We start from the raw sequence: 14850 nt of genomic DNA, 5'->3' as shown, positions 1-14850 counted from the left end.
CAGGATGAATGGTTCCTGCAGTCCAGCCACCATCAAAAGACTGTGTACCAAAGAGCAGTGCCATTCTTCCCGGAGGTCCACGCAGAGCTCACAAAGACGAGGTGCACACCCTACTCTGCGCACGCTCAAATCAATGGGGCTGTCGCCTTCACCACACTGGACCACACCAAACAGAAGGGCTATCTGAAGCTCTCCCCGGTGGAAGAGGCGGTTACGGCCCACCTCTGTCCAACCACTGCCCTAGGATGGAAAACCCACCACTCCCATCCTTCTAAATCGTGCCAACTGATGTCTGTGCTGGCTGGCAAGGCATTTACAGCAGCGGGCCAGGCCGGCTCAGCACTCCATATTATGGCGGTGCTCCAGGTGTTTCAGGCCAAGCTCCTCAAATGGATGGATGGGCAGAGTCCTGATCCAGAGCTGTATCAAGAGCTCTGCAGCGCTACAGACCTGGGGCTGTGGGCCAAAAAAGTCACCGCTCAGGCCATCGGGAGGTCGATGGCCAGTCTGGTGGTGCTAGACCGGTACCTCTGGCTAAACCTCACGGAGATGTGTGATGCAGAAAAAGCCACTCTCCTCGACACCCCTGTGTCATGATTCACAAGCTGGATTATTCGGCGACGTCATGGAAGGCTTTGCAGATTGCTTCATTGTAGTGCAAAAACAGTTGCAAACGATGAAACACTTTTTGCCAAAGAGAAGCAGCTCCTCCTCTCACCTGGCTCGCTCCCTCTCTTACATTGTACTTTCATGTACAAATTGCACCTCATCACAGGCTGTTTTTGAGATTCGCATTCAAGGGAACAGCTTATCAATTCAGAGTTCTTCCCTTGGGTTTATCCCTGGCTCTCCGCACATTCACAAAGTGTATCGATGCAGCGCTCGCTCCATTGAAGCTGAACGGCGTACGCATTTTGAACTACCTCGACGATTGGCTATTACTAGCCTGATCAGAGGCTCTGTTGTGCGAGCACAGGAATTTACTACTCTGCCATTTGAACAGCCTGGGCCTCAATGTCAACTGGGCGAAAAGCACACTTTCTCCCAGCCAACAGATCTCCTATATGGGGGTCCGACTCTACGCTGTGAGCATGCGTGCACATCTCACAAGCGAGTGTGTCCAGACCATTCTTCAGTTTCTATCTCAGTTCAAACTGGGGAAAACACTTCCACTGAAGTCATTTAAAAATCACTGGGTTTCATGGCCGCAGCATCTGCCATCACACCATTAGGTCTTTTACATATGAGACCTCTCCAGTGCTGGCTAAAACATCGTGAACCATGAGACGCCTGGTGCCAGGGGTGCATTGGCATAACTCGCCGCTGTCTGGCTGCTCTAGCACCATGGACAGTTCCAATCTTTTACCAGCAGGGTGTCATGCTGGGTCAGGTCTCCAAGCGAAAGGTGGTAACCACGGATGCGTCCAGTGCAGGCTGGGGAGGACTATGCTATGGACACCTGGCCTTCGACACCTGGACAGGCGCAAAGTGGGCATGGCACATACGTAAATTGCCTGGAACTACTAGCTGTCTTCTTAGCCTTGAAGGCTTTTCATCCCGAAGTAGCGAATCACCACATTCTGATTCGATCGGACAACATGACAGTAGTAGCTTACATAAATCGGCAGGGCGTAATCCAATCACTGCTAATGATGAGCCTAATATGGCGCCTCCTCCTTTGGAGTGAGTGCCATCTCCTCTTCTTACGTGCAACATACGTCCCAGGCCACCTGAACTGCAGCACAGATCTGCTGTCATGCCAGGGGGCGATGCCCGGGGAATGGAGGCTTCATCCTCAGACAGGCCTGAGGATTTGGAGCATATTTGGCAAAGAGGGACAGTGAACCTGTTTGCCTCCGTGGAGACCACCCACTGTCCCCTCGGTTACTCCATGTCCCATGGCTCACAATTGGCCCACGAAATGCAAGTATGCGTTTCCCCTGGTATGCCGCCTCCATTCTGTCATTTGCAAAATCTGAGAGGACAGGTAAGCAGTTTTAATGGTTGCACCAAAATGACCTAATCAGTTCTGGTTTCCGGAGATGGTGGAGCTTCTGGTCGGCCCCCCCTTGGTAAATACCACTGAGAAGGGACCTCCTCTCTCAAGCGCAGGGCACTGGGGATCTGTCTATGTAGTGACAATCTCGGCATACCACGCCCCGGAGGCTGGCTCCTTTATAGGCAGACATGATCTAATTTTAAAATTCCTCAAGGAAGAAGGTGCCTAAACCCCCCTCGCCCTGCTACAGTCCCAACTTGGGACCTGAACCTGGTGCTGAAGACGCTCAAGAGCCCCACATTTGAGCTCTTTAAATCTGCTGAGTTACATGTGCTCTCACTAAAGACTGCACTCCTGCTTGCTCCAGCCTCAGTTAAACGTGTGGGTGATATGCAAGTGGTGTCGGTCAGCTCATGTCTGGAATTCGGGCCAGGACTCTCGAAGGCCTCCCTCAAACCGAGAAAAGGCTACATGCCTAAGGTTTTATCCACACCCTCCAGGGCCCAGGTCATCTGCTTCCAAGCATTCTTACCCCCACTGTTTAATTCAGATGAGGAGCAGACCCTGCACTTGTTATGCCCAATGCGGGCATTACATATTTATGTGGAGTGTGCCCTGCCTGTCAGTTCAGACTGTCGGATCAACTCTTTATTTGCTTTGGAGGACACACGAAAGGCATGTCCATCTCCAAACAAAGGCTCTCTCATTGGATCGTCGATGCAATCACCCTCGCCTATGAATCGCAGGGTGCACGATGCCCCATAGGTGTGAAAGGTGTAAAATGTAATTTGTAACGTATTCTGTTAGATTACTCAAGGTCAGTAACATATTCTAAATACTTTGGATTACTTCTTCAGCACTGGTAGATTTTTTCACTTGTTTTGACTATACAAACTCTGCCAGTACAGTAAGACAAAATACATTATCTGAAAAACCTAAATATCTTATGCAGTGTTGTTTCTAAAACAAGATAAATCAAATTGATCTTGTTTTAAGGATTTTTAGATATTTTTACAGGAAAACAATACAACATTTTTTACCAAGAATACAATTTTTGCCCTAATATCAAAGGTCTTACTAGAAAAAAAGAAATTGTGACCTAAACTGAATTTACTTGATAAAAAAATATGATCATGCCTGGTAACGTGCATGTAAAATGGCTAGAAATAGCATTTTAAATTAGCGTAAAGCTGACAATTTACACAAGGTTTATTTCTATTTCTTCTGCTCCAAACTTACTTCAAACTTCTCTGTCTGCTCATATGAATGTAACACATCATAAGAAAGTGTTTCACTACTGTTCAAATGCAATTTGGATCGCATCATTTATATGTATAAATGTTTTCCATCTGAAAGAACGAAATATTAAATGAAACAAATGACAATAAAATGCAAAGTAATCTCTTCAGTAATCAAAATACTTTTTGAATGTAACTGTATTCTAATTACCAATGATTTAAATTGTAACTGTAGTAGAATACAGTTACTTTGTATTTAAAAATACGTAATCACATTACATGTATTCCATTACTCCCCAACCCTGATTGTAGTATAGTGTTCTTGGTTGACTTAATAATTCTTTGCACTGCTATAAAGTTGAAAGTGCTTTTTTTTTGGTGTAGGAATGTGAGTGTTCAGCTTTGCCTGATACCATGATCACTTTTATGAGAAGCTATGCAGGACAGTTGATAAAAACAATAAATCAAGGAGATTACTCTGTTTTCCAGAATTACTAGACCTCCAATCACCAGTACTCTCCTCCTCCGCTCCTGCAAGGTGAGGTAGCACTTGATTGCGTCGTTATGTCTGTACTCTAATTGCACTATTTATTTGCGTTGTGCTCTTTCACTGACAGCTGTTATTTGTGCATCCATATTAGACCCTGACTCATGATATATGATATAAATTTTATGTGGAGCACTGCCAGTGGTTACAATGTATCATGCAGGGCTCTAATCACTTAGAGGAGTGTGACTGTAAGCCACTTGACCTCTGCCCCATCTGTTTGCGGAAACTAAAGTCTGCCATTGGATTCAAAATAGCTGATAGATACAAGGTATTCTTTAGCATTTTTAAGATGTTTGTAATGGAATAGTGTCCTAACTTGACAACTTACTGTGTCTCACTGCAATGTACATAAAACATAAAATAAGCTTTCTGTCACCCACCAAATTCTCTCGTGAACTGACCCACTGATGTAGCCTGATTTTTTAGTTAAATCAATTAGTATGGGCCAGACGGTATGCCACACATTGTTAATGTAGAATGTATTCTACAGGCTTTACTGTACTGGATTGAAGATAGAGCTGACAGCACTGGGCAACACAATACCAACATAAGCTTTCCAAGAGTCTAGACACTGGTTGTATACTGTAAGTGCTCAAATATACTGGAGGATGAAACATTGTGAGAGTGCGATCCATTGCTTTCATCTACCAGTATGATCTGTTCGTGTAGCTCAACCGCTAGAACATGGCATTAGCAATGCCAAGGTCATGGTTCACGTCCATGGGTACACACATACAGAATAAAAATGCCTTGAACGCACTGAAAATTGCTCTGCCAAATGCATAAATGTATGTTTTGTTTTGTTTTTGCTACCTGCTGACAACTAGTAGTTAAGCTACATGCACATTTTTGAGTAGTTTCCTGGTATCTGTTCGATCAGGAAACAATTTAGAAAAAATAAGAACATCTTTATTTTTCAATCTGATTTTAAAATGATTATAACAAATACTGTCTTTTATGCATTGAAATAGAAAGCCTCATTGTCCAGCAAATACAACTTATTTCCAAATATATCAAATTGTAGTTATGTGACAGTTGTTCAATAACAACATGTTCAGTTTTACTATAAGAAGTACATTATGAAGCTGTGATATCAGACACTTTCACATTTAAAGTCATGGCTTAGTTCTTAACTAAGACATTGCATTACTTTAGCCATCCTTGTCTTGATTTCAGAGTTGCATCAGGCTGAGCTCTGTAGAGTTCTGCATTCACAGTCATCTCTACATAATACAGATGCAAATGTTATTCACAGTTGAGAACAATGTCATAAGCTTTGGAAGTGCAATGATAGTAAACAACTTACAACTGACACTCCGGGTTTTGCATTCAGAGTTAAAGGATAAATTCCTTCAAAACAAAAAAATTCTGTCATAATTTATTCATGTTGTTCCAGAAGTTTAAGTTATTTTACAGTGAAAATCTTGACGTTGCTTGTTCATAAATGGATGAGAAAAGCCCGCTCACAGTGGCACACAAGTTCTCATGTGAACGTGTGCCACTTTCAGCAAACTTCTCTCACAGTGCTCATGAACGCACTACGGACATCAAGATTTTTTTTTACTGAAAAATAACTTACATTTTAGATCGCTAGATGATGCAATAGGAAGAATCAAGCTTGAAATTATGATCACCAAGGAGACTGCTGTCAAGATGTACAGTGAAAAAGGAGTTACATTTTGGTCTGTTCTCACACAAAAGAAGTGGTGGCTCAGCGGTTAAGGCTCTGGGTTACTGATCAGAAGGTTGGGGGTTCAAGATGCCACTGTTGGGCCCTTGAGCAAGGCCCTTGACCCTAACTGCTCCAGGGGCACTGTATCATGGCTGACCCTGCACTCTGACCCCAGCTTAGCTGGGATATGTGAAAAAAAAGAATTTCACTGTATATGTGCAAAATGTATAATGTGTGATAAATAAATATAATTATAAATTATAAAAACCAACTGGATCACTTCAGAAGACATTGATTTAACCCATGGAGTTTGATGGATTATGTTTATACTGACTTGATCAGTGTTTTGGAGCTTCAAAGGTCTGACCACCATTCACTTGCATTGAATGGACCTTAGATGGCATGAGGATGAGTAACTGATGAGAAAATTTCATTTTTGGGTGAACTAACCTTTTAACCCATTTTTTATTTTTTTTAAATGAAGCATTAAATCCTGTTCATTATCCCTTATCTGTACCAATTTTTTATATAATTTTAGCTAAATATAATCATTAAATTCTACGTTAACGTTGGTAATTGCTTTACTTACCAATGCCTGCCTAGTAACCATTGAGCCATTGCCTATAATCACTAAAACCAAGAAAATGTGGTTTCCTGTCACAGATAATGTTTGTTCTTTTGCACCCAGAACTTTTCATCAACAAAAGTTCCAGTGTTTAATAACACTAACATAAATAAATTGTTTTTCAGTTCAAACTCTACAATTACATGTACTGAGGTACACTATATTGCCAAAAGTATTCGCTCACCTGCCTTTAGACGCATATGAACTTAAGTGACATCCCATTCTTAATCCATAAGGTTTAATATGACGTCGGCCCACCCTTTGCAGCTATAACAGCTTCAACTCTTCTGGGAAGGCTTTCCACAAGGTTTAGGAGTGTGTTTATGGGAATTTTTGACCATTCTTCCAGAAGCGCATTTGTGAGGTCAGACACTGATGTTGGATGAGAAGGCCTGGCTCGCAGTCTTCACTCTAATTTATCCCAAAGGTGCTCTGTCGGGTTGAGGTCAGGACTCTGTGCAGGCCAGTCAAGTTCTTCCACACCAAACTCGCTCATCCATGTCTTTATGGACCTTGCTTTGTGCACTGGTGCGCAGTCATGTTGGAACAGGAAGGGGCCATCCCCAAACTGTTCCCACAAAGTTGGGAGCATGGAATTGTCCAAAATCTCCTGGTATGCTGAAGCATTCAGAGTTCCTTTCACTGGAACTAAGGGGCCAAGCCCAGCTTCTGAAAAACAACCCCACACCATAATCCCCCCTCCACCAAAATTCACAGTTGGCACAATGCAGTCAGACAAGTACCGTTCTCCTGGCAACCGCCAAACCCAGACTCATCCATCAGATTGCCAGATGGAGAAGCGTGATTCGTCACTCCAGAGAACGCGTCTCCACTGCTCTAGAGTCCAGTGGCGGCGTGCTTTACACCACTGCATCCGATGCTTTGCATTGCACTTGGTGATGTATGGCTTGGATGCAGCTGCTCGGCCATGGAAACCCATTCCATGAAGCTCTCTACGCACTGTTCTTGAGCTAATCTGAAGGCCACATGAACTTTGGAGGTCTGTAGCGATCGACTCTGCAGAAAGTTGGCGACCTCTGCACACTATGCGCCTCAGCATCCGCTGACCCCGCTCTGTCATTTTACGTGGCCTACCACTTCGTGGCTGAGTTGCTGTCATTCCCAATCGCTTCCACTTTGTTATAATACCACAGACAGTTGACTGTGGAATATTTAGTAGCGAGGAAATTTCACGACTGGACTTGTTGCACAGGTGGCATCCTATCACAGTACCACGCTGGAATTCACTGAGCTCCTGAGAGCGGCCCATTCTTTCACAAATGTTTGTAGAAGCAGTCTGCATGCCTAGGTGCTTTATTTTATACACCTGTGGCCATGGAAGTGATTGGAACACCTGAATTCAATTATTTGGATGGGTGAGCGAATACTTTTGGCAATATAGTGTATGTGCTCAACTTTAGTTTACTGTTTTTCATGACAGCTATTGTAAAAATGTTGTTGGGCCTCATGTATTCAGATAGAAGACAAAGGCAGGCCTAACACAGTCGTAAACCTAACTCAGGCCCCCACATACCAGGTCATAAATTATACTGATAAAAATCGCGATCCGATGGAGACCGCCGAGCAATCCGCATCTTCATCCGTTTGCCTGCAGAAGTGAAGAGAAAAGATTTCTCTTCCCTCTTCAATCAAGTCAACGTTGCTGATTTCTCCGCCAGCCCGCCGAGAATCAGCAGCCGTACCGCCCGCCGACAGAGCGAGGAAACGGCCTCCCGTCATCACCCGAGCCTTGAGGAACCGAGTCTGAGTTAAAGGACGGATGAACACACATTCTACATCCTCATGCGATTCAAGTAAGAGGTTTACGTCTGGGCAGAGATAGAATATTATAGTGTGTTATTCCTGTGTACCAAGGTTATTGCTTGTACAGTTTACGGACCGCCATGTCCGCTCATTATTAATACTCAGGATATTAATTATCACGAATTTGATTTGCTGTATTGTGGTCCAACCACATTGGGCTGTTGTGCATTTCCACCATCGCTGGTGAGACCGGCAAACTGAGTTTATCCATTAAAGAATCAAAGAACGCGGGACGGTTTACGAGCCGTCCACCACGTCTCTGAGTGATAAACTAACAGCTGCTTTCTCTCCCACGATCGTGAAACCGTCACTTAATTCTCTCTCTCTCTCTCTCTCTCTCCTACTAACCACACACACACACACACGCGCGATCCCTCACAAACATTCTCGGACACATTTTTGGCTAGTAGATAGCTACGTGATAAAGCTTAGCTTTGTCCCTAAGCTATCGTACAAGCAGATACACACGGTAACTTGTAGACGCCATTGACTGGTTTCTCTCCGCCCACATTCGCGGCCATATTCCCTGGCCGGAAGTCTCGCGTGACATACTCTCCACGAGAGTCACGTCCGCCATTTTGTGCACGTCCCTCCTTACACACACACTCTCACACACACACCTCATGTGTTATAGGATTATTTTGATTTCCATATCTAATCATATCACTGTTTAGTTTGTAGTTGTAAGTCGGAAGTTTACTGACTGCATTGTATTGATTATTAATTGATATTACTGCATAAATAAACTTTGTTATATTACAAAGAGAAGTGTTTTGGTTTGTTTTGCATACACCTGTGTCATGCTGATGGGATGTCAGTGCTCAGATTCAAACCTTCATTCGTTGTTTTTTTTTCCCGAAAATCGATATTCTTCGGATGTCGATTTTCCTAAGAAAACAATCTAATATTGAGACTGTTTTACTATCTGGTTATTAGTCCCTGATTCCAGGGTGGTGCCCCGTCAATGTTAATCCTTATTAATATTCTATTGATTTTGATAACTGATAATTATCTTTGATGATTGTTGAATTTGAATGATCAATAAGCTAGTGTTAATTTTAATTAATGTTTCATCGATGTTAACAATTAACGATTATCTTTGATAATTGTTGATTTAAAGGATTAGAAAAAGCTAACTTTGATTCTCATCAATGTTCTATTGATTTTAATAATTAATAATTGTCTTTGATAATTATTAATTATTGCTAATAACCAAACCCGCTCCTAAACGTAGTGCACTACATTTACTGGAGCCCCATATGAGGTTTTAATGAGTTAGATTCAATTAATTAATTTAAATATTAATTAATAACTAAAGAAATAATTAATTATTTCTGATAGTAACACTGATCTAAACAACCAGTAAAGCCCTACAATGTCATTCGTAAACTTAAGTGTCTAACTTAACAATTGCATGTCTAAAGCAATTATTGTGGATACATTCAGACTAAATTCTATGTTTTTCCATTATATTAGCAGCTCTGATTGTTCCAAAAGTTCTGTTCATCCAGCTAAATTTATAAAGGATGTCTTTGTTTCAAGATTTAATTTCTGGGTTTGTAAGTATTTCCACTTCTAGGAATTCATCAGGCTTGTCTTGGTCTTTGGACACTTGCTCCACTGCCGGGCTATTCCGTCCATTGTCCCTTCTTATGCACAGATAACCAGTCTTCACTGGACGTACAAGCCCAAGGAAGACTGCGCCTAGTCCCATTCACACGGTGCAGGAGTAGAATGCAGAGCTGTAATTTTGTGTAATATCTACAAGGACACCTAAAACATTTTGAGGAGAAAATGACTGTTGTTAGTTGCTTATTTAGAGAGTTTTGTGTTCTAAATAAAACACTTAAATGTTCTTACCTCCTAAAGGTGGGCCAGCAAGCCCTGCAAAGCTCTGAATACAGATGTAGACGCCTACAGCTAAGGGCATCCTCTTGATTCCTACAACATCGTCTTCCGCTAACATGGGGATGTGTTTGGATGCAATGTTGCCGAGCAAGAAGCCATAAAGCACACAACACACTGCTAGTCCCCAGAAGCCATGTACCGCGGTGAACAACACCAACACCAGACACATCAGTGACACACATCCAAGCAGTACAAAGATCTTCCTGACACGCCCCCAGCTCATGACCCATCCAATGAAGAGACGTCCAAAAATCTCTGCGATAGCCATTGTTGACAGCATATAGGCGGCCTTGTCCCTCTCAGTGCCCATACTTGCACTGAGCTCCACCACATATAGCTGAGGGGCAAAGAAGCCCAGCGCTGCAAAGAGGCCAAAAGCCGAATAGCATAAAAAACTGCCTTCTTTCAATACACTCAAATCCAGCAGCTTATTTGGACCCTGGATCTTAGTTTCCTGTTGTTTTGGGGGCACTTGTAGTGATTCTACCTCTCCCTTATCACTCACAGATTTGAGGCTCTGTTCCAGCTCATCAAGTGACTGCACACCAGAATCTCCAGAGATCACAGAGCTTCTCAGTTGTTCTTCAGGGAGAGAGGATGTGGGCTTTGGCTCTATTCCTGTCTGGGAAGTCTTTGGTTTGATGACTATGGGCCGAAGCAGAGCCCCACAAACAATAATGATCCCCTGTAATGATCCAATCACCACCAAAGTGTACCTCCAGCCAATGTAGTTCTTAAGAGCTGTGAACGCTACAAAAACAAGAAAGGGATGCATATCACTGTGCTTGTGTTACCATTACACTTTCTCAATTCATCATGAAAACCATTTAGTATATTTATAACACAATGAGGCATGTAAATCTAGATAACATTATATTGCAATCGAGCAAGACTGCCCTCACCTGGAGCAAAAGCAAATATAGCAACTGACTCTCCTGTGGAGGCCATGGCAGTGACCACAGAGCGACGCCTGCTGAAGTACTGGGACAAGATTGTGACAGTTGGCAGAAACGTCAAACAGTAACCCAGGCCTACAGAGAGGAAAGGACATCTGAAAATCATGAGATGCCTTGTCCATCTTTGTTTTTGCCATTTGCAAGTAAATCATGTTTTCAGTCACACTTGTACATAGTTAATGTTTCATTGTACAATTGCTATATTTATCATTGTTAGAGCAGTTTTGTTACATATAACAGCATAACAGATGCAAACATGTACTTATGATGCAGTTGTGTATTATACCACATTAAAGGAATATTCTGGGTTCACTACAAGTTAAGCTCAGTTGACAGCATTTGTGGCAAAATGTTGACAAAAATTCAGTTTTCCATCCCTCGTCCCTCCTTTTCTTTATAAATAGCAAAAATCGAAGTTACAGTGAGGCACTTACAATAGAAATGAATGGGGGCAATTTTTGGAGGGTTTAAAAGCAGAAATTTGAAGCTTATAATTTTATAAAAGCACTTACATTAATCTTCCATTAAGAAGCAGCTTCCATGAAAAATTGTGTATTAATTGATCTATAAAGTTGTTTAAAATCGTCATATTAGGGTTTGCAGCATTACGTCATAATGACAACGAAGCTATAAAATTGGATATAACTTTACACAGAGGCTATACTGTACTTTTGAAACAGTGAGTACTTTAACGTTTAAAGATTGGCCCCCATTCACTTCACTGTAAGTGCCTCACTGTAACTCAGAGGGACAAGTTAAATTAATTGTTTTGTGTTAATCAAAATTGTTGCAAATGCTTTCGATTGAGCTTAACTTGTTTTAAACCTGGAATATTTCTTTAACGCTTAATTGAAAGATAAACCAATATTTCAAACCAATAAAATGTATCAAATATACAAAATTTCTAATAAACAGAAGCACATCACTTCTGCAAAAAAAACGTTCTTGCCTTATAACAATTTAAGTCTAATTTGTCATTTCTGTTTTGCATAGAGTGCAATGCTTTAATTACCAGTCACTATCCCAATAGTGAGGTACATCTGATTGACAGAGGTGGTGAAAGCAGTTGAGATTGTGCCCAGGGATACAAGGAAACCTCCAAACATCACAACTGGCTGGAAGCCAAATCGATTACTCAGCACTGATGATAAAGGAGCTGAAGGCTTACAAGAAAATGGACATGGATGTCAATGTAAAGGAAATGAACACATATCGAAGAAAAAATACATACTCGTATTAAGTACAATTACCATGCAGCTAAGCAGAATCAAGTTATGATTTTATAGTTAGAATGCTGTTACTGCACAGTTACCACACATATATAAAACCCTGTTCATTTCTTACCTGTAAAAGTCATAACAAAGACACATATTGAAATGATCCATGATACTCGACTGTTGCTGTCCTCGAAGTCACACTTTAGGTCTTTGAGAAAAATCCCAAAACTTTTGATGACCCCATAAGTGAATACCTCTACTAGGAAAAAGGCCAAAGCAACAATCCAGCCCCAACCACCATCTGGGACCTCCGAGTACACTTTTGAGCCAAGGCAACCTTTCAGTCTGAAAATCCACTGTGCCATATTGAGAACACTGACCTGTGCAAATGACAAAAACAAAGAGTAGGCCGTTGGACAAAAAAGTGTTATTGGATATTCACTTGAAATGCTGGTGTACTTATTGGTTTTGGTTTGCGCATAATATCTTTGTTCAATGGCACACAATTAGTGGTATGAATGAAATACTCTTCAGTCTTATTTGACGATAACTAAATTGTGTGAATGAGGTAGTAAATGGCTGTGTCTTGTTTCGAAGGCTGCGTGCTAGGTAGGACGCGTCCTTTGAAGGCTGCAGTATACCGAGCGTCCTCCTTTAAACAAGCCTCGTTTAAACGAGACGGCCTTCGTAGGACAAACGGAAACGGTTGTTATGACAGCACGCCACTCTTTAACAAGCGCGAGCGCTTTGAGTGAGAAGGGAACAAAGTCCCTTTAGAAGGGAATGTATGAGGTACATTTTAGGAGAGTTATAATGATGTGAGACAAGAAAATAGATATTACAGGTTATTAATTATATTTTAACTATATATTAATATAATAATACATATTATATACTCTGCACCCATCTACTGAGGTACTTCAACTTGGGAATTAACATTCCTTGCGTTTGAACATCATATTTACGGGCAAATTGGCGTCATTTTTTTTATTTTTATTTATTTATTTATTTATATTTTTTTGACATTTCCGTTGAAGCAAAGAATTGTGGGTTGTGAGTGGCCACGAAGGATACATCTCATGCATCCTCCGAATTCCCGTGAAAGAAGGTCGCATTCGAAGTGTCCTACTCGCTTTTCTGAAACGAGACAGCCTCGATGACATATGCGGCCGACAAATGCGACCTGCGGAGGACGCAGCCTTCCAAAGGAGCTTTTAGCCCCTCTTACACCAGATTTAAAATCACACTAACCTAAAATACATGTGTTAACATCTAAATTAACTGGTATTATTTGACGAAATGATTACATAACAAAACAGCAATGAATAAACCTAGTTTTAATGGTTAGATCAGAGAGAAATAGCTAACAGCTGCACCACAGATAGAGCACGAAGCGCACGCTTGCCCTATATGGGGCGTTACCATAACGATTACGCAAATTAACGTTTCATGCTGAAGAGCCGCTTAAAAGTACGTCTCTCTCTCTCTCTCTCTCTCTCTCTCTCTCTCTCTCTCTCTCTCTCTCTCGTAAATGTCAACATCATAATGTATGTCGAAATGATTGATGCCTGTCATGCAAAACATGAGCTCATTGATGTCATTAAATGAGTCTGATTTTTTATTCCATCACTTGCTCATGGTCGGAGGCTTCCGTAAATATTTACTTTATACGTAGGGTTACATCCTACCTAAGTTTAATGGTGCAATGCTCAAATATTTAGTAGTGCGTAAATTGTGACTTAGTGCCCATTTACGCAACAACTAGGCTAAATTTGAATTTACGCACAGCAGGTTCAACCTGCCCCAGGGGTGGCCATTAGTGGACACTAAGTGCCTTCCCAAGTGACATATTTTCACCCCCAAAATTGCTTGTCAGGCATGAGTGGAAAAATTAACAGGATTATAAAAATCACAGTTTAATTTTCACTCGTATATAGTTTACTCAATCCACTGCTTATTGCGTCCGATTGCCGCTCCATGATAAAGTTGAAGTTTTTCTGTAACAGTTGGTCAGTTTCTCCTACCCAAATCCAATCACTAACGTCAGTGGGACGGGAGAAGCTTACTTTAGTCTAGATCCATGCCGATGGAAAAACAAATCACACATATTTTCTAGATAGATTCACTTCAATAACTATTAATAAGCATATTATGGAGACGTAATAGAATAAAAAAAAAACAAAAAAAAACAATTTGGACCGTTGTTTTTAAACGCAACGTACAGTATGGTACGTGAAATGGTGACAATTTTAAAACGGCAGCTTTTTAAACTCAACTGTCTCGTCCACAACAGACTAAATATCAGTAGGAGTAATTAAGATATATTGTTGTGGTTATTGCTTTGATAAAATATCACTTGCTTGCCTGTAAGTTAATAGTGTTTGCTATTCAATATATTCTGGCGATGGCCATGTGAAGATTGCCGTCTTTAATCCCACACTAAATGCAGTTTTTATTTTCTCTTAAAAGTTTTTAAAAGTGTGACATGAAGACATAAACTCCTGATATTATAACAGCGCACTTTTAGTACTGTTCAAATTGGAGATGTTTATCTTAAAACGACTGGTAACAATGTCATTCCCTTGTTGCTGCTCACATCCAATTTGAAGAGGGAAAATAACAAGAAACAGGCTGTGTCGAAAATAATTGCATTGTCATATAGAAACTAGACAAATTGGGAGAATCCACTTCTCCAACCACTGCCACATCTGTCACCCCCCCCCCCCCTCTCTCTCTCTCTCTCTCTCTCTCTCTCTCTCTCTCTCTCTCTCTCTCTCGCTTTCTCTCTCTCTCTCTCTTGGATGCGTGCCCATTATCTCTCCGATTAACATTTTTTATTGATTCAACCATTAAATATATAC

General features: G+C 41.3%; 1 pseudogene; it reads right to left on the bottom strand.

Moving 5' to 3' along the window:
- Nucleotides 1–9375: 9375 nt before the first annotated feature.
- Nucleotides 9376–12354, bottom strand: LOC127426825 (monocarboxylate transporter 7-like; annotated as a pseudogene).
- Between the last annotated feature and the right edge of the window lie 2496 nt (nt 12355–14850).

This window comes from Myxocyprinus asiaticus, chromosome 36 (assembly GCF_019703515.2).
Source record: "Myxocyprinus asiaticus isolate MX2 ecotype Aquarium Trade chromosome 36, UBuf_Myxa_2, whole genome shotgun sequence".
In the NCBI taxonomy this organism is placed as follows: Eukaryota; Metazoa; Chordata; class Actinopteri; order Cypriniformes; family Catostomidae; genus Myxocyprinus; species Myxocyprinus asiaticus.
This window is presented reverse-complemented; position numbering and strand designations above follow the sequence as displayed.